Source organism: Lissotriton helveticus, chromosome 6 (genome assembly GCF_964261635.1).
Source record: "Lissotriton helveticus chromosome 6, aLisHel1.1, whole genome shotgun sequence".
NCBI lineage: Eukaryota > Metazoa > Chordata > Amphibia > Caudata > Salamandridae > Lissotriton > Lissotriton helveticus.
In genome coordinates this window covers 2115311307-2115334531 of record NC_136067.1, presented here as the reverse complement: position 1 = coordinate 2115334531, position 23225 = coordinate 2115311307, and the positions used below count along the sequence as shown (strand labels likewise).

The following is a 23225-nucleotide window of genomic DNA, read 5'->3' as shown; positions in this document are numbered from 1 at the left end:
TGACTTTAATCAATGGCTAGACCCATTCGCAGACAGGCTTTCCTCTCACAAATTTCAACCTGATAAGACTCATAAATGTTTCCAATCTGCCATTGCCTCGCGTCCCCTTTATGATGTTTGGAAAACATGTAATCCTGACACCCTTGAATATACTTTTTTTTCCAATGTCCATCATACACGTTCTAGGATAGACTATATTTTGGTTAGTAAGTCACTCCTTCCCTCTCTCCAAAAATCTGATATTGGATCTATTTTTCTGTCTGACTATGCCCCTGTCCATGCATCCAATGATCTTACCTTAACTTCCTCCAAATTTAGTCGATGGAAATTCAATACTTTTCTGTTGTCTGATGTTGCTTTTGTTAAGGAAACTACGCTCTTTATTAATGAGTTTTTTCTCCTTAATGACCCTGCTGACACCTCTATTCCCAATAATTGGGACGCTTTCAAAGCTGCTTTTCGAGCATTTACCATTTCATATGTTGCAAAAAAGAAGAACACTAATAGACTTAAATATGAGGACCAACTCAGGAATATTAAAAATCTTGAACACTCGTACTTTTCCTCAAAATCCAAGGATGCTCTTCAAAGTCTAATCAAAGCTAAGTCTGAGCTAAATAAGATTGCTACGGTAGAAGCTTGTAATACCCTCTTGAAAATTAAATCCAAATACCACGGGGGCCAAAACAAAGCGGGTAAAATGCTGGCAAACTATCTCAAAATCAAATCTGAACGTAAAACGATTCGGCCTATTCTTAATGACCAAACTAATACTTTAGTCTCCTCGGATGAGGATATTGCAGAAGTTTTCCATAATTATTACCACAATCTTTATACTGATGATACTCATCCTTCGGATTCTAACCTGACATCATTCTTTGAGGGTCTCCCATCTCCACCTTCACTCCCAGACAAATTTGCCCAATTAGAGAAAGATATTTCTCTTCAAGAAATCCTCCAGGCCATCTCTTCCCTTAAAAAATCCAAAGCTCCGGGTCCTAATGGATTACCGATTGAATTTTATTCTGCATTTCACACCATATTTGTGCCCCACTTACATCAAATTTTTAATTCATTTATTTCCTCTGCCAAGGCCTCTGGATCTTTCCTAGAGGCCCTCATTATCATAATTCCCAAACCAGACAAAGATCACTCCCAATGTAAAAATGTTCGCCCAATTTCCCTGATTAATTATGATTTGTAAAATATTTGCTAAAATTCTTGCTTCTCGCCTGGATGTCCTCATCCCTCTTTTGATTAAAACTGATCAGGTTGGCTTTGTAAAAGGTAGATTGGCCTCTGATAATGCATGTCTGTTCGCTAACATTATCTCCCACAGTAACTCTTTTAAATTTCCCCTTGCTGCTCTGTCCTTGGATGCAGAGAAAGCCTTCGATCGGATCAACTGGCAATTTATGTTTCGGTCCTTGCAATGGTTTGGTTTTGGTCCCTTCTTTATTTCCTTAGTTAAACTCCTTTACTCCTGTCCTCGTGCTAGTATATTTGTCAACAACCAGTTTTCTAGATTTTTTTCTTTGTCCAGAGGCACGAGACAGGGTTGTCCTCTTTCCCCCTTACTGTTTATCTTATGTCTCGAACCTTTTTTGGAGCGTATCCAAACTAACCCCAATGTCCATGGTTTCAAGCTAGCTTCTACTGAAACAAAATTATCTGCATACGCAGATGATATCCTTGTATATATGGCAGACCCAATTTCGTCTTTACCACATTTCATGAATGAAGTTCGTTTATACTCTTCCATCTCTGGCTACAAACTCAATCTCTCCAAAACAGAAGTCTTACCTCTAAATTCCATTTGCTACCAATACATGTTTCACTCCACAGACTTTGCATGGTGCCCTTTCAAAATAAAATACCTTGGTATTTGGTTTTCCACTTCTCTCGCTGACACGCTTAAGTTCACCTTTGATTCCCTTGTCAAAAAACTCCAGTCCCTTCTCCAAAGTTGGTCTCCCTTATTTTTCTTCCATTTGGGGTAGACTGGATACTATTAAATTGATGATTACGCCGCATATTCTTTATACTATATCTATGCTCCCCATAAAAATCCCATGCTCATATTTTGCTTGTTTGAATTCTATATGTTCCAAATTTTTGTGGAGTGACAAGCACCCCCGTATTGCTTTGCAAACACTCATCCGTCCTAAAAATGAAGGTGGTGTCCGTTTCCCCAATTTTAAATTATATCACTCTGCTTTTACTATAAAACAATCCTTCTCCTTAGCGTATGATTTTTTGACTTCACCTGTTCCCAGATGGGTGATGTTAGAACGCTCCTTGTTGAAAGACTTTTCGTTTCAGCATGCTGTCTTCATGTCCAATTGTTCCTTTTTATCCAAACACCCAGTTCTGAAATACTCAAAGACACTGCTGCTTGACACTTTTTCCAAGGACCTATCTCCCCTTCAATGCTTCTTATCGTCCACTGTGTTGTATAATAAGTTCCTCAAATATAAGGGCAAGTCTTTCTATTACAAATACTGGAAGGAAAAGGGGATTTCTTTTGTACATCAATTCCTTTTCAATAATTCTATTCTCCCTTTCCATTAGTTGCAAAATATGTATCAACTTCCTGCTTCGTGTTTACAGGAGTATACCATCATAACTGATGCTATTCGCTCTCACCTAACTTTCCTTTCACCACCTGATGTTTTACCCTCCTTTTCCCCCCACGTCTCCTCTCTACTCTTTGTTCTCCCTACAACAACCAAAAGCTGCCCTTGTATATAGATTGCTGGTTTCCAATGTTACAGACCGCCCTAAGACCTCTGTTGAGAATGCCTGGGAAGCTGATTTGAATATTTTGTTACCAGTTGATGTTTGGGATCGTTTATGGTCCAAATTATTTAAGGTTTCTATTGCTGCACGCATTACTCAATCCCTTTTTTTCATTTATCATATAGTTGTTTTTACGCCTGTAAGTATTTCCAAGTTTTCCCCTGCTTCACCCTCTGTCTGCTGGTCTTGTTCTTCCGAACCAGATTACACTTAAACATCAACTATTTGAATGCCCCTCTGTCCTCTCTTTTTGGAAATCTATCTTGGGTATATGCATGCGTATGTTTCAATGTTCTACTCCATTCTCGTTAACTAATGTTTTTTTAGGTTCTCTGTTAGATGATACAGATATGATCTCCTCTAATGCTAGATTACTTGATTTGTTCATTGCTATTGCTTTTAGAGTGATTTTATCTTGTTGGAAAGATAATTCCAAAATTTCTGTTGTAACTTGGTGGAATTTCATATGTGATGAGCATAGGATTTCTATTGCTGCTTCTTCTTCTGTCCCTCTAAAAATCAAATCTGGTCTCCTATGGCTCCCCTTTGTTTCTTACCTCTCTTCTACCCATTCCATGTGAAGTTCATATCCTGTTCTTATCCTCGCATATTCCCATATTTCACCTAGCTTCCTTCATTCCCCTTCCTCCTTCCTTCTCTGTCTTTTCACCCTTCCTCTTTTCTCTCTTCTTCTTTTCTTTACTTCTCTTTCTTTTTTCATTAACTCTAGTGCCTCCTGTTTTACCTTATTGTATTTACTTCATTATTGTACGGCTTTGTTTATGTTTTTGCTAAAACTTAATAAAAATTTCTTAAAATAAAAATAAAAATCTGTATTCCCAAAAGTAGCACTATTAGTGCGACATATATTGATATTTAATTATTCTGACTGGTATAAAACAGCATCACCGAGAAAATTGCACATAAATATTGGTTCTGTAATTTCAAAGTTTCAAGCACAATTTCATTCTCGTAAAATTAACAGCCAGGAGGAATTTGCTGATACCAAAAACTATGGCCTGACTAGTGTCAGTTTTTAAAATTCTTTCAGCCTCTTTGTGGGATCTGGAACCTATGTTCCGACAAAGGGGTAAAATCCACCTTTTTCTCAATGCCACATAAGTTGTGCAAAAAAACAAAATGTGTGCCTCATCTTCCTTTGTCTGGTTCGTACATAAAGTACAAAGGTTACTACTACTGTTCGACCACCTAAATTCACAGACATTTGTCCTAAGAGTGCCATATCTGAATTTCATGTAGAGTGTCTTGGCTAACGGGGGATGAATCTCATCTAAGAAGCATTCAAAAGATGCCACGTCTTTGAACAATAGAAAATTATTTGTCAGAGATCCAGGTGTATTTAGGTTCACCACCTCATGACTCGTATATGACCAGAAGGATAACTTTAAAATTTTCTTTGAGGACGAATTCAGTAATACTGGTTCATTCCAAAAATGTGATAGACCTAGTTTTACCAGCCAGGATCTTACATGATTGAGCCATTCGACTTTATTACAGCAATCTAGATCCATTACCTCTTTTAGACCATTTTTATAGTCTATCAGCTCTGGGGTCGTCCATAATCTGACCCAGAGCATCAACGGTCTCAAAATAGCATGATGGTCTATGCGTTTCATATTCAGGTCTAAAAGGAGAGGAATCAACGGAGTGCTGACTGGTAGTTTTAACAAAGCCCTGTAGAACTTATTTTCTCCAGTTGTAAAGGAGTTTTTACACATGGGTCCCCACAATTCTGCCTCGTATAATACCACTGATTGTACTTTAAATTTAAAAATCTCCAAGGCCGGGGTGATTGCTTTATTCAGGCGATTACCATGTCTTTTTATTATAGGTAATGAATTTTGTTTGAACACTATTTTACTTTTTTCTATCTGGCTTCTCCATGTTAAATTCGAATCCAGGGAAACACCTAGATAGCTAAAATTATGGACACATTCTAATTTGTGTCCATTTAACGTCAAGTTTCCCCTAAAATTTTTGTGGACGATTAGGGCCATGTATTTCGTTTTCTTTATATTAATCTCTAAGCCTTTTGTGCTGCAATATACCTGGAACCTATTTAGAAGATTCTGTAGACCCCGAGGTGTTTGAGAAATAAGAATTGTATCATCCGCAAAAAGGAGGGACGAAACTCGTTCGCCCCCTAATTTTGGAGAATCATTGTTACAGTCCTCCATGCAAGACGGGATGTAATTGACAAACAAGGAAAAAAGTGTCGGGGCTAACACACATCCCTGGCGGACCCCTCTCTTTATTGGAATTGGTTGGGATAACTCCCCATTTGGGCCCCACCGAACTTTAGCATAGTTGTTCTCGTGTAATTTTATAATCTGCTTTAGTAAGTCAGCTGGTAGCCCCTGGCATGTAAGGGTTTCCCATAACAGTTCTCGGGGGATTAAATCAAACGCCGCCCGCAGGTCGACGAATGCTACGTACAGATGACCTTTTCTCAGGGTAATATATTTCCAGCACACATAACAAAATCTTAGTACCTGGTCAATGGTACTTATTTTCGCTCTAAACCCTGCTTGGTATTTTGTGAGCACTAACTCCTCTTCCATCCACATATTAATACGATTTAAAACATGCCTAGAATACATTTTTTGTAATATGTCAATTAAACTAATCGGGCGATAGTTTGCAGGGTCATTCCTATCGCCCTTTTTAAAAATAGTGATAATTTGTGCACCCTTCCAAGTGTTCGGGATTTCTGCACCATTAGCAATAACATTACATAAGTGATTTATATATGGTACCCAAATATTGGTCTCATGTTTAAATAGATCACCTGGTATTTTGTCAAGCCCGGGGTCTTCCCGTTTTTGACCAAGGCAATAGCTACTTGAGTTTCCACTTGATCAAAGACTATGGGCGTATTCTCTATTAAGACAATTGGTGGTGTATGTACAACCTGCATAACCTCGGTCCCCTCTGGGGCATCATATCATTTGGAGAAATGATTGATCCAAGTGGCCTCATCGAGGAAAACCTCTCGTGAACCTTTTTCTTTTTTGTTTACCTTTTGCCACTATTTTCCAGAATAATTTTTGGTCCTTCATTTTAGCAGCTGATAGCATACTTGACCAAATTTCTTGGTCCCAAGATGATTTGGCTTCAGCCAGGGTTCCCCTGTATTTTTTCCTGGCCTCTTTAACGGCTAGTGCATTGTTATTTTTTATTGCCTGAACTAAAGTTGACTTTGCAACACAGCACTCTTTATTAAACCAAGGTTTGCCTACAGCCTGGGAGTTGGTTACTCCTCCCATCTTTTTTGGTCTTTTAGTCATTAGTAGTAAGAGTTCCTTGAAAAACTTCTTATGTAGGTTCAAAAAGGTCCCAGGGTCATTTTGAGTATTGACATACGTCCCGAAAGTAGTGGCAAAGGAGTTATAAATGTTTGCCACAAGATCTTCTTTCTCCAATATATATAATAATAATAATAATAATACCGAGTTTTGTAAAGCGCGTACAGTTACCTCAACCAGAGGTGTCCCGGCGCTAAGTAAGCAGCGCAAACGAAACAGTGTGGTGAAAAACATGGAGAAGGAGGCTCATCAATTGAAAAGCCACGTTTTCAGCAGCTTCCTAAAAATAGCTTCGGATGGTGCCAACTGCATAGCCGGCGGTAGAGTGTTCCAGAGCTTCGCCGTGCTGGCCGAGAAGGTCCTGCCCCCCATCCGAGCCCGTCTAACTCGTGGGACGAGGAGTTGAAGCAAGGAGTTGGAACGAAGGAGTCTCGTCTGTACATATCTAGTGAGTTGAGCTTTCAAGTATTAAGGGCAAGGTCCATGAAAGGCTCTAAAAGCCAGAGTCAGGGCCTTAAATTTGATCCTACTAGCTACCGGTAGCCAGTGTAGTCTATACAAATGCGGAGAGACATGCTGCTTAAATGGAATATGCTTTATCAGTCAAGCAGCCGCATTCTGAACGGTTTGTAGCCGTTGGATCAGATATTTCGGAAGGCCCAGATATAAGCCGTTGGCATAATCCAGCCTTGAGGTGACCATGGCATGGATTACCGTTTTTCGGTATCCTTCTGGCAAGAGCCCCCGAGGAGATCTACGTATTCCACACATGCCGGAGAGCGGGCGCAATTGAATCCGCCATCAGACTCCAGAGCTTAGGTAGGCAGGGGTCATCAGGAGACCCAGATTTTCATCTTTTTATTTCTTGCAGGGCCTCAGGTAGCGAGATCGCCTGGAATTGACATAGGCACGCCAGAGGGCTGCTGGCCTCAGCCGTATCCACTATTTCCGTGGGCCTTGGCAGGGAGAATGAGCCGTAAACTTTCTTAATTTTAACATCAAAAAATTCAGAGATGCTATCACAGAGTGTTACCGAGGGGACAACCTCTGTTTCAATACATCTGGGTTTGAAAAAAGACTACAATTTAAAAAACTTCTTTACTTGAGTGATCTGCTTGCTGAATGGAGGTGACAATAAAATGTTTTTTGGCCTTTTTTATTGATTTATGAAGCTTACGGATGCCTGCCCGGTAGCGGGCTCTTGCCAATTCACAGTAGTTCGCCCTCCACAACCGTTCCAGCCTTTTGCAAGCTGATTTTTCTGCCTTCAGTTCCTCTGAAAACCAAGGGGCCGAGGGGGATTCCCTCCGTGACATTGCTCATTTAACCGGAGCAATAACCTCCACCATGTCACCAATCCATTGATTCAAAGCCTTGGCATCCGTCTTAGTATTGGAAGTTAGGGCCGGGGGGTTCAGGGCTAGGGCTGGACCGACAATTTCTGGTCGCAAATATTTCCACTGTCTCTGCAGGATGGAGCGTTTACCCCCTCCAGCCTCTCCCCCAGTAATGTAATGGCGAAAGGAATTCGAGCATGATCTGTCCACAGCAATGGCTGAGGTGCCTCCACTGACATATCCCTGATGTTGGAAAATATCAGGTCAAGCGTGTGACCTGCTGTATGCGTGGGTCCAGTGGTAGTCAGTGTCAGATTAGCAGCACTTAAAGTAGAAATTAGCTGCTCCGCCAGGGGGCAATCAGCTCTATCAACATGCACATTAAAATCCCCCACAACTATAAAATGCGGATGGAGGAGAGAACATTGGACGATAATGTCCATAAGCGCAGTTGAGCTCTCATCTGAGCAATCCGGGGGTCGGTAAATAACTAAACCCGCCAAAGATTGTTGAGGGGAAATTTGGTGGCAGAAATGCAATCCTTCCACCCCTGAGATCGTAATCGGTGTCGAGGTTGTAAGCTTCTACCGGTCATTAAAGATGAGGGCCACCCCTTCTGTCGGCATCCCGATTAGAAAAACACATTTTAAAACCTTGGGGCACAGCTAACTGCAGACAATTATTACTGACTGCAGTATTATCTGGGATAGCAAGCCACGTTATTTCATTAGCATTCTGCCCCAAAAATAAGCTCCTTAAAAGACTAATTCCGAGTGGGCGATGGTCACTATCTGTTCTTGGTCTGATTTCCATGTCTACAGCAAATGACCATATGTCCGAGGATAGGATAATGTAATCTATTTTGCTCTGGCACTTGTATCTGAAAATGGTTGGGGCTTTCGGGCTGTCAGAAGGTAGACGCCCGTTACATGCCCTCATACCTTGGCCAGCCATTACCCTTGTGATTTGGAGGGCTAGGACAGTCCCAGCAACTGTCCCACTACTGGACAATGATGGTATATTATTAGCACTATCTTCATCCTCCAACAATTTATCTAGCCCTACAATGGGTTCGAAATTACAATTCAGGTCTCCACATATTATTTTACTTATTCCTGGTTCTAATGCATTTAAAAGTGAATCCAGGGTTTCAATTATAGGAGGTTCCCTATATGATGGACATGGTCTATTCTAAACATTGTAGAGGTGTAACACCTTATTATCTTTAGTAACTATTTTTACACCAAGTATATCTAAAGAGTCAATATTTAATTTACTAACAACTATGTCAATAGTCACTCTCACCCATATAATGAGGCCCCCTGACCGTCGGCCCCTCACAGATGGGGCAGCATTTATTTGGTAGGTTTTATATCCTACCCTATGTACAAGTTTAGTGGCCCAAGTTTCTTGAAGTATACAGATGTCACTTGAATTGATATATATATATAATTTCTTTATTCTGTATTTCAAAATAGTAATCCATAAAAGCAACATTATCCACATCAATACAAATTAGAGAGTCTGTTACACAATAAAATTATGTTCCCATAAAAAACAATTAGAAGAGAATCTCTGCACTTTTCATTAAAAACGTTATTCTAAGATTTAAACATATTTTTTCAGAGGTTTTTCCTGTGCCTAAAAATACATTTCAGGAAGTTGACCACATAATAGCAGATACATTCGGACTCTAAAAATTGAAGACGCAACATCGCTGGATGACACTGTTTGAGACCCCACAACTTTAACAGTGATACCAGGCAAAATTTGCGGTGAGCATGATAAAAATTGCAAAACAACACAGTGTGTATGGTAGTCTGTGCTGATGTGTCGTCACAGGGATAAAGTCCAAGGGTTGGCTCCCAGGTGTTCCTCGTTGGAAAGGCTACTAGGCGATGGAAGAGATTTAATCTAAATCTGGTTAGCAGAAATCGATCAAAGATACTAATGTCAAGTGTTAGATAAGGCTGAATCATGACAGTGGATGGACCATAGTTGCATGGAGGACAGAGGCTTTGCCTGACTCATTAGCAAGCCTTAGTCCTTCTAGATGGCTCAGGGCCATTACTTTCAGATCCTTCTTAGATATATCTCTGATCTTTGCAGGTGTGTTGTAGTAAGTCTCTAGGCCTAAATCAGTGAGGAAATTTCTGATATAAAGGAGCCACCTAATTTTCGCCGAATGATCTAATGCCATTGTATCTACCACAATTGCCTTTGTTAACATGTTTTTTTCAGAGGTCCATATACGTCGCCAGAGTAGCAGAGGTTGAATTTTTGCCAGATCCTCTATATGTGGTATCCCTAGTTCCATGTGGCATGCATATGTAGAGATTTGTCTGGGTGCTGCAAGGAGGAATCTTAAGAATGAATTTTCTGCCACCTGTAGAGCACTAACGTCCGCTTGTCCCCAGACGCCAGCTCCATACAATGCTATTGATTGACATTTAGCTTGATACATTTTTAGTAAATCCACCGGGGACCTTTTGCCTAATTTTTGTGAGAAGCTTATCGGGGCGGCTATGGCTCTCTTAAAAAGATGTTTTCTAGTTTCAACCGCTGGTTTCCAGTTCAATTTTTTTATCTATTATGATGCCTAGGTAGGGATAATTGGCCGTCACTTCAAGTTTTTGCTTGTTAAGGAAAATATCTTTGGAATGTTTTCTTCCTGTGCCTGCTGCCATAACAAAAGTCTTCTTGATGTTCATATGTAGATCAAGACTGCCCATATAGTCCGCATACCTGGACAAGGCCTTCTGCAGTTCACGCGGGGTACACGCCAGTATGACGGCGTCGTCTGCATAGAGCAGAGCGGGAATCAGGCGTTGTTTTACTTGCGGAAGATCCTGGCCCCCCTTCAGTAGCCCTACCTCCAAGCTATTTGTATACAGGGAGAAAAGAAAGGGGGCCAGGATGCATCCTTGCCTAACTCCACGTTCCACTCCGAAGGATCCAGACAACTCATCCTTCACACCAAAGCGAACTCTCGCGAAAGCTTTGGAGTATAACTCCCTCAAGAAATCTAAGAGGGGGGGATCCACTCCCTTTTGTCTCAAGACCGACCAGAGCTTTGAATGGGACACACAATCAAAAGCTGCGGACAAGTCCACATAGACCATGTAGAGCATGTCCTGTTTTGCATGAGTATATTTACCTAGGATCATAGATAGGTTTAAGGCCTGTTCAATTGTGCCGAAACTTTCCCGGAAGACAAATTGTAATTCGGACAGAATACCCCCTTCTTCAGCCCACTGCTGGAGTCGCTCGAGGACAACCCTACCAGCTACTTTGCCCAGCGAGTCCAGCAGTGAGATAGGGCGATAACATGAGACCTCCTGGCGGTCTCCCGTTTTAAATATTGGGACCATGATGGACTTGGTCCAAGAATCCAACAACCCCTTTTTTGTGGCTGCCTTACAGACCCTAGTAAGTATGGGGGCACAGAGATCCTGGTTATATTTGAAGATATCCACTGGGACCCTGTCAGGACCCTGTGCTTTACCATTTTTACTTAGTTTTAAGGCCAGGAGGACCTCAGAGATGTCGAATTCTAAGGAAATGGGATAAACAACCGCTGGATGAACAATCTCTGCCCCTGCTGTATGTAGAGTTTTCTGAAATATTTTAGAGAAATGAGACACCCAGACTTCTTCTTCAATGGCCACTTCGATCTTTGGAAGATTGTCGTCAGCCAGAAATGGGGATTTGACTACCCTCCAGAAGGCCTCGCTGTTTTTTTCTAAGGCACTTTTGTGGAGTTCATCCCACAAGGCCTGTTTTAGCTCGGCCTTTCTCTGCTTTCGTGCGGACATATACTCTTTTCTGAGTGTTGCAATTAGCTGTGAATCTCTGACATAGTTGTTCAGTGCCACTTTTAGTTTGGAGTGTGCCACAGTGCAGCTATGATTAAACCAGCCTTTCTTGGTTGGTGTTTCTAGTTTTGGCTTTGCTGTCATAAGCTCCTTTATAGTATCTAGTATTATAGAGAAGTTACTTAGAACTACCTCCTCTGTTGCTGTTAGGTCTAGACATTTTATTATATGAGGGTAGGCTGCTTTTATAAGATCTGCTGTAATTTGCCAAGGGTTTATCTTCCCCCATTTTAAAGTATACCCATTTGTCTGTGCTATATATAGTTTATTCTGGTTCAATGCTTTTGCTATGGTTAGGGTGAAGGATTGTCGATGAGTTAGAGAAAGTTCTGTCCTAAGGGCCGAATGGTCGCTTAGTATATTTGGTAGAACCTCAAAATGCTTAACTCTTTTTGACAGACCATCCGATAAGAGAATGTAATCACCTGTTGATTGGTGACCCCTCCCCAGATATGTTGGTTGTAGCTGGTTGGTGTCGGAAATCGGATTGTTTATTATTTGGAGGTCTAGGTCCGATAATACCTCGTTCATGACTGTGCCTAACTTATTATAGTGGGTAAGGGGGATATCATGTTTGTTTACCATCCCGCCACAGTTGTTTCCATCATGTGGGCAGGGATGTAGATTGAAATCCCCCCTCCCATAGGAAGTACACGGTACCTTTTCCTCCATTAGCCTGTCTAAGATGGGAGAGTTTCTCATAGAGATTCGATACCACCCTCAGGAATTGTCCTTCCTCTGAGTTGTAAAAGTTAACAAGTAGGACAGTCTCTTTGCTGGAAAGAGCGAGAGAGAGAAGCTGGACATTTACGTCCAGTTCTACCTTAGTTACTCTTACATTCTGGATGGTATTTGCTATATAGATAGTTAGTCCTCCCTTAGGCCTACCCATAGTTCCTGCCAAAGCTGGAGAAAAGTACGTCCTAAAACCCAGGAGATGAAGGTCCGTCACGGACCATGTCTCCTGGAGGCAAATAATTGTTTCCCTCCCCAGGAAGTTCAAGGCGCTCCCATCTTCGATCTTAAGGTGAAGGCCGGCGATGTTCCAAAAAACAACGCTTAGAGCTTGGAGGTCCATTTGGCCATGTCAACTGTTTGAGGTTTGGGCTCTGACTGCACTAGCTGAAGCCTAGAGGGGTCTTCGACCAATGATGGTCAATCAACCGTCTCTAGGCAGCTATATCTATTCATTGTTTGAATACCTCTCCAGCCTTCCCAACCCGATGGTTCTCTATGGTAATCTCTCTGGTGATGTCCTCCCCACTCTTCCCAGTCTCCACCCCGATGCCGGGGGCCTACTGTATACCAGGATCCTTCGTAATGAGGACCATTACGGTATCTCGTGGGGTAAAAGAAAGAAAGGCGCTTTGTTCCTATTCCGCCATTTGGACTAGAGTGTTCCCATGAACAGATATAATCAACTACTCTGGGGTCTTCAAGAGTAATAAGGACACAATCTCCCTATTTTGTTTTCTTGCCATGCCCTACCCAGGGGGCCCTTCGTACCATCAAGATCTTGCTTGACCCGGTGGGCGGAAGTGGGCGATTCATATTAAGCCAATGTTGGGCCTTGTTTTTTAGGGACCAAGTAGGTTCTAAATTGTGGTCTGCCAATTCCGGCACGCCGGTCATTACTACTACGAAGGGACTGGCTTCAGGTGGCATATTTACAGGGAATCTGCCGTCAAGCGATCCTCTATCCCACCCTCTATTGGAAAGCGTGACTGATGCTTTTGGAACTGTGTTCTTATGTTCTGTTTGGGATGATGTTTTGGGTTGGGTTTGATGGTTTCTCTTTTATATTACTTTTTACCACTGTGGATTGAATTGGTTTAGCTGTAGGTCCTGGGGGTACCGTTTTTTTATTTGGTTGGCCGGTAGAGTTACTTGGGGTCTGTTTATTTCCCTCAGTCTTTTGTGCTCCTTGACTTGGCTTAACTTTTGCAAGGGTTGTCAATTCGGACAGTTGTTTTTCTATTTGGGACAGTCTGGCTTCTATTGGTGTAAGGAATAATTTGAGTAGGTCCCCAATTTTTGTTAAAAATTGCTTATTATTATTATTATCAGTTAAGTCACTTGTTGGTGGTGGATCTGTCAGAAGTTCTAGACTGATAAGACCCTGGTTATCATGTGGTGCTTGATGTACGATCACTGTGTGACTATGCTGATCTCCTCTCGTGGGGGTGCCAGATCGTTTCTCCCCTGCCTTGCTACAGAAATTTTTGGTTTTGTTAATTTTAGGGGTTTTTAATCCTGATGCTTTTTTTTTCCTTACCGCACCCTCCCTCCTCCCTCTCAACTGTCTTAAGTCTTCTGGGGTGGTTTGAATCACTAGGTCTGGGGTCTTTTCTAGATCTAGACTTAGTTGTGAGTCGGAGAGCTGTGAGGCCGATAGATCTATTGTATTTGGTAAGCTATGCCTTTGGCCTTGGGGTTCGCTCCGTTCAGTATTCCTGGGCTGTTCAGGTGTTCTTGCATCAGCTAGGTGACCCATGGAGGATCTTTTAGCGAGGACTAGATCTTGGGACACTCTACGTTCCATAATAGAGATACTTTGATCTATTAATGAATTCGCCCTAATTAAAAAGCTATCTAGAGGGCCTATGAGTTGGCCCTCCCAGCGGCGGTTTTGCTTCTGCTTCCTCGTGTTGACATAGTAAAAAGAGTATTAATTATACTAAAAAATGCAATAGGAGCATAAAATTGGAGTTACAAAGGAGCCTAAGAAGTGACAGGAAGTAGTGCAAAATTACATACGGTTTAGAGGCTGGACCTTAACAATAAGGATTTAGGGGGGGGGGGGACCGGTCCGGTCTTTAACGGTCTCTAACGGGCTACAACGGGCCCGCCCTTGGCCCGGGCTTAGCCCCGAGCTTGGTCCCGCGCGCGTCCCGCGTGCGCGTCAAGGTTACTCCTAATAATGGATGAGACACAGGAGAGGGTGGAGCATAGGGGCGGAGCGAGAAGAGAACCCAGGTGCAGCCGATTAGCTGGTACTTGGCCCCCTGGTCCTCGCAGTCCCGCTAGACGCCCGTGAAAAGATCCTGGCTCTGTGGTCACAAAATCCGCGTACAAAGCGGCGATGTCCTTGGACTCTAGAAGCAGGCAGCAGCGTCTGTAGCCTCGAGCGGCTCCCGCAGAGCGGGGGCCGCGAGGCGCTGATATGGGCGTGGGGGCAGAGCGAGAAGAGAACCCAGGTGCGGCCGATTAGCTGGTACTTGGTCTCCTGGTCCTCGCAGTCAGGGTTTTGCGATGGAAACTCCTTGTGAACATTTAGTATCTTACGGACCGTATGGGGGTACCTAAAAGTCACAATAATACAGTCCCCTTGGATATCCTTTGTTGATACACCTACCCACCCTTCCCTTCTCACCATCAGTATTTCGCCAGTCCGGTGTGAATGGAACTTTTTATATTTACAAAGCCAGTTAACAACTTTAGTCCTGAGGTTTTCCCATGATTCTTTCTGGTCTCTTTTTAAGACTAGGACACCTGATAATACCAATACAATAGGAGACGCAGCAGGCAGTAAGCTCAAAATGTCTTAATTTGGTACCAAGTCGGTCCCCTTTGGGCTATGAATAATCCCCCGTCTTGCTCGAATCCTTGCTTGGTCTATATTATTAACTGCTAATACAGGAGCAGTATTACTGTGGATTACGGAGGGACCATCTACTCGTCCTAATGAGCTAACCCCAATATTGTCATCTAGTGTCAAAGTAGGGCTTGCGCGGTTTGTACGGTCTGTAACATTAGTCACCTTATTACTGTCCATACATCTGGACTCTAAATTACTCAGCAGGCAAGTACCATCTTTTATCACCCCCTTGCCTTCTTCAATTGTTGCACATAATTTGACGGACAATTTATCTAATTGTTCTACTTTATCATCAAGGGCTATCAATCTGGAATTTAAACATTCGGCTATCTGAGACTGTATTGTATCTAAGGCATTTTCAAAAATTTCCACCATTGTACTTTCTTCTTTTTCCTCCCTCCCACCCAGAATACCAGAATTCATCTCATAATCAAAATCGGTTTGGGTTCCCAAAGATCTACATGTGACTTCAACTTGGTCATACATTTGCACATTATCTTCCACAGTCTTACAACCCACAGCTTTGCTGGGCTTTCCTTTTTTCCCAACCAGTTTTTTCTCTTTCATCTGTGCTTTTGGTTTTGTTCCTATATCTATACCGGTCTTCTGTGTCCGTAGCATAGTAAAGATCCCTGCTATTCCAGGCTCTTTATGTTGAATCCAAAGTGTGGAATTATTTGGGCTTTGGTGTAATGTCTGGACTGTGCGTGGACTGTTGCCCTCTTTCTGCTGTATGGCAGTAACCGATATTTGGTCGGTAGATTTACTGATTGTTTGACCATATGTTGGAAGACTAGAGGGGTCAAGTGAAAGTCGTCGTTTTGCAAATTCAATCTCACGGCACACTAATCGTTCTGCGCTAGATATAAAGTCATCCAGTGAGCCAGTTACCCCCGACCTCATAGCCATCTCAGCCATAGTTAGGGCTCTATAGATTAATCCAAATGAGGAATGTTTGTAATATCCCCCTTTGTCTTGTGGGTGCTATATTGCCTACACACTGTGTTAAGTTAGCATTAGCTTTTACAAAGTTTAAACGCCATATTTAGGTTTCGCCTGGCGATCCGCTGCGCAGCAGCGTTCGCGCAGGCAAAATCTTATGTTGCAACAGTACTGGCTTTATCCCTCCTCTCTCTTCCATTGGCTAGCTCCATAAATGGAGGCTAGCCATTGGAAGAGAGATCTGTCCGTCATTTCACGGAGCAGATTCGTGGGCGTTCCGGCGATTTTTTTACGCTCTCCGCCCCTTTGCGATCGTCATTGCGGCGGTGGGCGGTGTTTTTTTTGTGTGTTTTTTTTTAAAGGTTTGTTTTGGGCATTTCTTTGAAGATGGCGCCCGGTGGAGAGTGATTTCAGCCCCTGCTCTGTATCCCGCAGGAGAGTGAGCTCTGCCCGTAATGCTTGTTTTTATGGCTTCTGTTAACCCGTTTCCTGCCGCAGCCAAACCCAGTCAAGGACAAATCCCAGGGACAGATGCCGTCCACTGGTAGGCATGCTCCTAAAAGAGCCTGATTTCTAATTTAGAGTTCCACATTGCTGATTAATCCGTTGTATAAGTCTCCTCAGTGGTGCGTTGCTTTAAATATGAAGGTTTTTTTTTTTTAAAGGCAAGAACTATTCTCTTCCTCTAATGAGAAAGAAGGTTCCAGTAAAATCTGGTGGCCAGATTAAGGAAGAATATAAGAGATGCTTGTGTATTAAGCACGAGAATGTGCCATGTTATAGCAACGTGTGCATAGTATTGCCTGAATGGAAACGTCCATGCCGTCCTGCGCAAGCTCACACAGACATTGCAAGCTGCTGCACAGATTTGCCTATCCTTTGCCTATCTCATTCGTGTGTGAGCCAAACTAAAGGTCACACGAAAGGCTGAAAACAATGATAATGTCGCATTTGAAAAATGCACAAAGGAATGCACACAACTGTACTGGCTACAAGCTTCTGTCATTAACATTGTGAAATCAACGTTTAATTTTCCACGATTCTAAGCTATGATGGATGACTTATAAATCATCATAATCTACCGCCGGAACCCGAGATCGAACCAGGGGCTCTTAGATCTTCAATTGAGCGCCCTCCTAACTGAGCTATTATGGCCACTTTGCGCTGCCAAAACGCAGTGAACACAAACCTCACTGAAGACCTTACAGACGTTCAATACTTGCAAAAGGAGAGACAGAAATCATTTAAGGGCAAGGGCATATTTCAGGCGCGGCATGAGTAAGAACTTTCAAAGGCCCAGCATAACACCCCTCTGCGCGCGCTCTTAAGGCAGCGCCTGCTGGCAAAGAAACCACCCATGTTTTCCCTGACCGTGGGAACACTGTGCCTGCCATGTGAGCGACCGACACCGCAGCGGCTGTTCGCAACCTGTAACGGGGGGTGGCGGGGATTGGTGGCAGCAGCCCAACCAATGCTGGAAACCTGAAGTACCAGCCACAATGCCACGCTACGCTTCTCTTTCCCCCTAGCGTGTTAGCGACCCGGGTGGGGGTCCGAGCACAGATAAGGATGTGGGGTGCTCACCCTTGGTTTACTGTCGAGTAACTTGAATTGTAGCTCGGGGTGCAGGAGCGACCTTATTGGCTCACTCGACCGCCCCACGTGGCTCGGCATGAGCTGACACCTTGGGACCCTAATATCTGCCACCTACTCGGCAACAAGGCACACGTTCCCTACCCCGCAATTAAAATATGCCCCGGGTATTCGTATTGCTCCCTGGTCCAGAGGGCGGCATGGCAGCTGTAAGGGGTGACCGGGGCCTAATACTTGGCTCCCCGTGACTCACGGGCGGTGAGATCACATCCAGGCGGTGCTGGCGAAGAGGGTGGGAGGCGGCACTGTTCCTCTGCCTGCAGTTCGTCTTGCAAGCCTTCAACGCCACCCTCAATGCGGGGAACCCCATCCGCACCATATGCTGGCCCCAGGCGACCGGAGCCGACCCCCCCGAGCGACAGCCATTGTGCCGGCCCCAAGCGTGCAAGCCCGTGACACAGAGGGGCATGGGGGCAGCAGCAACTCTCACGGCCTGCCCGCGGGCTAAGGTCATCTGCGGGGGAGGGTGACTGCTTCAAATGGAGATGAAGCTTCCCGGAGCCATGCCTATAGAAACACCCCGAGCTACGATCATCCGGGCCAGGTCTCCCCCACCCGCTAAAAACATGGGGAGCGTGCAGAAGGAATCCGACTGGAAGCCCCCGCCCAGCCCATGGCCCCCGCGCTCCCAGTGCCCATTACCGCTAAGTCCCGTATTGTCCCCGAGGAGAAAGCCCGAACTTTAGTAATAGTGCCCCAAAAAGTGCTTCGCATGAGCTCGCACCCCCCCATGACAGCCCTTGCCATGGTCCCTGTGCAACCTGGAACTGCACCAGGGACGGGGGGGTGGCTGCCATGCACTCACCGTGACTAATGTTGCCTGGGCACGCATGAGGTCCGGCGGGGCGAGGGGATGGGACGACGATCTCTCAAGATGGCATGTAGGGCGGCAAAGAGGCCCAACAACAATGGCGGGGTAGGGCTAAATACGCCTCCCCATCTCGGGCGCGCCGGACATGATGTGTCCAGCGCGCCCTGTAAGGGGACTACTCTCGTAGTCCCGGGACTTGGATGGGGAGGCGCCTAAAAGGAACTAATGGTGGCCGCCCTCTGAGGTGGGCCCCTGCGGGAGCCGCGGGCAGCCTCTTATTGCTCTCTCTTACCCCCTGCCACTTCGTATTCCTCCTCCTTTTTAGGTCTCGACCTAGCGTACACTGCGCAGCAGTGTTGGCACAGGCCGAGATTTTATGTTAGCACAGTATTGGGGACTTGAACCCGCCCCTTCTTCCATTGGCTAGCTCCATAAATGGAGGCTAGCCATTGGAAGATATGGTTGTCAATCACTCTTTCCCCCGTCATGACGCGATTCGTGGGTGTTTCTGGGTCTTTTTCTAAGCCCCGCCCCTTTTCTCTCCGTCATTCGGAGGTAGGCGTTTACTCATTTCCCCCGACCGCCACCCGCCGAAAGAAATCGTCCAGAAATCGTCCTCGGGTGAGTGCTTGTTGATATTTTAAATGGCTCGCAGGCCGCCTGAATAAAATGCGGAGCAGCGAGTAATTCCTGCAGTGGCGCAGAAGAGGCACGCCAAACTGGCAGCGTATTCTTTGATAGCCGGCCTGTTTCTTTGAGTCTTCAGGCGGTGTTTATTGTTTTAACACTGGTCGTCCGTGGTAAGTGTTGTATGAGACGAGAGGGGCAGAGAGCCGGCGGCCAGGTGTATGGAAGAGGGCGGAGGAGGGGGAGTGGCTATAGGATAGACTAGCTCTTTAACATGCTAAATTCCTAGTACACAGATACACACCTATCCCTGGGTAGCTGGAGCCCGTTACGTCATTGAGTGGCGACTGCGGGAGAAGGAGCGCCATGCCGCAATACACAGGTATGCTTTGCAACAGCTCCACAGCTGAGACTGCCGCTACCCCCTTCTCCTGGTACTGCACCCCATCCAGGGCACCGTTACTGTTCTGCGTTTGCTGCCCAGCTACTGCACAGTCACTGTGCTACTCGCTGCTTCCAACCGCTATATCGCAGAAACAAAGCAGACACTTGGCACAACCCACTGCACAAATCATTGCTGTCCGTTATTGCTCCACAGTCACTTCTTGAGCCACTCGCTGCCAGAGTGGAGACTGTCACATATTCCCGCAAGTCCACAGAACTCTTCCCCCTGTAGCTTCTGCAGCCGCTGTATCCCAAGCCAGTGTATTCATTGACCCCGCCCCCCAACACACCTGTCTGTGGTGCCACTCCTCCCCTCCAACAGGCTGTATACAAGCCCATATGGCTGTGCATTGACATGTCCCTACTACATTGCGGCCCGTTATGGCCAAGGCTGCGATGTAACTTGCCCCACATACTGCGCTACTACGATTTAGATATTTATCCTTGCAGTTGTTGGCAGCCACTTGCCCTCCTTCCTCAGTAACGAAGCAGCATATAGTATTCTCTGTGCTCATTCCCTTAATGTCGGAGCTAATGTCTGGAATGCAGTGTGAAATACTTATTAGAATGTTTGTATGTGGTCTGAAATGAGTGAAGGGTCGGCTTTTGGTATGGGGGAGCAGTGCTTATATGCACAGGGCTCCAGTCTTCAATGTGGCGCATAGCGCAATCTACGTTAAGATCATGAAAACAGCTGCTTCTTGCCTACAGTGATACAGTTCAAAATGCTTTCAAACATTATTTAACATGGTGCAGGCGCTGTTTTTAGTAAGCCCCCTTCCATGCCTACACATCTCCCTTACCCCCCCAAGCCATCACATATCAGCCTCCATCCCCCCCAAAAACGAATTGGCACCAGCATAATGGAACTCAGCAGTGAGTGATTTGGGCAAGTTGGAGAGCTATTTGTTTTTAGAGGCCATAGACCACAAACAGGGTTCCTTGCTGCCTAATTTCCATTTACCAGCAGCAGGTTAGACACAAATTATTTTCCTGCCCAGGGCACTGTCTGAGCAAAGGTCTGGCATTGAGTGGGAGCTAAGAGACTGTTGCAGTTGGAGGGATAATGGAGCCCTGATAGAACCTACCTAGTGTGGCTTGCACCTAAGTGCCTGCCTTCTTCAAGTGACATGTACATTCTCTCACCGCTATTACAGTATTCCAACAGAGAATCTTCAATTGCTAAGCAATACATTCAAGTAAGAACACAACAGGGCCTTACATGAAATAAAGAACGTACACCTACCTAAGTAATTCTAGACTCTTGTATGAAAACCTTTCCATTTGACTTCAACACTGCCTCTGCTGAGACTAAGCAGTCACTTGACCCACCCCCTACTACTGGGACAGCCCCTTAACCCACCCCTGCGATAGAGCAGCTGATTAACTCGTCGCTCAGCAACTGAGTAGCCTCTTCCTTTTACGATTCCCCCATTGCTGGCTCCAACATTTGTACAGATACAGTCCCAAACCAATTTAGTCAATACACCGAACCCCAATGCACGGCCTCAGATATTAATTCAAATGCTGCAAGGAGTGCATACAAATTAATATCCTATTGTGGTTGGTTTGCGCAGTCACCCTTTTTCTGCTGCCTGCCGTCCCACTGTTGCTGTTACTCTTGTAATTCTGGTGTTGCACGCCCCCCACCTACCTGATATACATCATCCTCTTATCCCCCAATGCGTATTCTTGCTCTGATTCTGCATATTCTTGCAGCTCATTGAAAACATTTGTATTAAGTATAATTTAATCTTTCTTTATGTTGCTATGCTTCTGTGCTGCACCCTCCTCTTGGTTGATTGTGTTTAGCGTTTGTATAGCGCTTCATATCACTGGCGTCTTTGCAGTACAGTTAGAGTATGCAGCGTGTTAGGCATGGATATTAAGGGATATGTTTTTAGTGTGAGCTATATGGGAAATGTTAGGCATCGTACCTCTGGGCTGCTCCATTTGAGTTTCTGTGGATTTGTCACTGTGCTTGCACAGAGTGATGCAAATTTGTTTAAGCTAGAAAGAGCAGCACAGAACTGCGTCATACCTATGTTCTATTAACCTTTGGTTTCCTTAGTTAAATTGTTCTGAATTTCTTTATGGGGGAGGGGCTGTGTTGTTGGGTGGTTCTTATTGAGTAATAAAGTTTGGAAACCTTTAAGTTTCCACTTCCTTTTGGAAGTTTAATAGTGTGGGCAGGTTTTGCTGAAAACCTTCCTATTCTGCTAAAGTTAATGGAGATGACTTGACCACATAAGCGCTGGGATGCCTTAGGGTAACCATGCGCTATAGAAATGTGTAATCATTCATTCATTCATTCATTTTATTATTTTATCTGGGTGTGAGTTCTACAGTTTGCCTGCACAGCAATTGGAGGTCACAGCAATAGGAGATTTTCTGAACCTGGAATTGGTTAAAACTAGGCTCATTCTAGTCCTTTTGTCCCTTATTGGGTGGCATTTGCAAAGTTTGTATTGTTTAAAGATTTGCCGCTGCCGTGCAAGGCGTTGTGCAATGCATAGTGGTACATCATGCACCTGGATTGCAATTAGACAGGTGTTCTTAGGTTAGGTCAGTTGGTGTAATCAAGGGGGGCTCTGTGTGTGTGTGGGGCTCTGTGTGTGGGGCTCTGTGTGTGGGGCTCTGTGTGTGTGTGTGTGGGGCTCTGTGTGTGTGTGTGTGTGGGACTGTGTGTGTGTGTGTGTGGGGCTGTGTGTGTGTGTGGGGCTGTGTGTGTGTGTGTGGGGGGCTGTGTGTGTGTGTGTGTGGGGCTTTGTGTGTGTATGTGTGGGGCTCTGTGTGTGTGGGGGGGCTCTCTGTGTGTGGGGCTCTGTGTGTGTGTGGGGGGCTCTCTGTGTGTGGGGCTCTGTGTGTGTATGGGGCTGTGTGTGTGTCTGTGTGTGTGGGGGGGCTCTGTGTGTGTGGGCTCTGTGTGTATGTGTGTGTGTGGGGCTCTGTGTGTGTGGCATTTGCGAGAGATTAAGCTATTGGCATTGTAAATGACAATGCCATTTATTTATCTGTTTTCAAAACCAACACATAAATAAAAATGTTGTCATTTACAATGCCAATAGCTCTAACTTTTGCAAAGGCGAGACCATTGCATTGTAAATGCTTGTTCCTTTTCTGCTGCCTCTGCACACAGCACATTTTGTTATTGGAACTTTACGCCTAGAAGAATATTCTGCTTTGCTTGATAATCTTGATAATATAGGTCTGTACAGTGAGTGCTGAGGCCTTCAAGGTTTTTCAACACAGTGCTTGTTATTCGAGTTGATCAGCGCACGGTCTAGACGTAACACATAGGCAGCTGGGAACCGATTTGAGTTTGAACGGGTTTAATAATGCACCGCAGAGGGCGGGAAGTACACTTGATGGAGATTCGTATGCTGAGTGTTGGTGCAGGAGCTGATGTGATCTCTTCCTGCTAAAGCCAAGAGGTATGGGTCTGCCCTTCTAAACCCAAAAGAGACCTTATTTAGATATAATATAATATACTGGCATGGGAGGGTTACATAGATTCTAGATAGAATTGTAACGTTTAGCATTATAACATGCTTTCTCCATTTGTATTTTATGGAATAGTAACTATGCTGATAACCTTGTTTCTGATAATGTTTGCTTGTATTATCTAAGATACTGCTTTTGAGAACACGGCGTTAGAAATAAACATTTCAAAACTGCACGTGTCCTCATTTACTCCGAGTTCTGTATTGCGCAGTTTGGTATGACGAAAGAGTGTTCATGTAATCCACTTTACCTGAGGTGTTCTGAGTTCATGTTTTGGGTTGTCTAACAATTGGGGATGAGAAAGATCCA

General features: G+C 44.5%; 1 pseudogene across 1 annotated transcript in view; it reads left to right on the top strand.

Annotated features, from left to right (window-relative positions):
- Positions 1-23225, top strand: part of LOC144764085 (uncharacterized) — a 131264-nt pseudogene that overhangs the window by 479 nt on the left and 107560 nt on the right. The gene's annotated exons all lie outside the window — the stretch shown is intronic.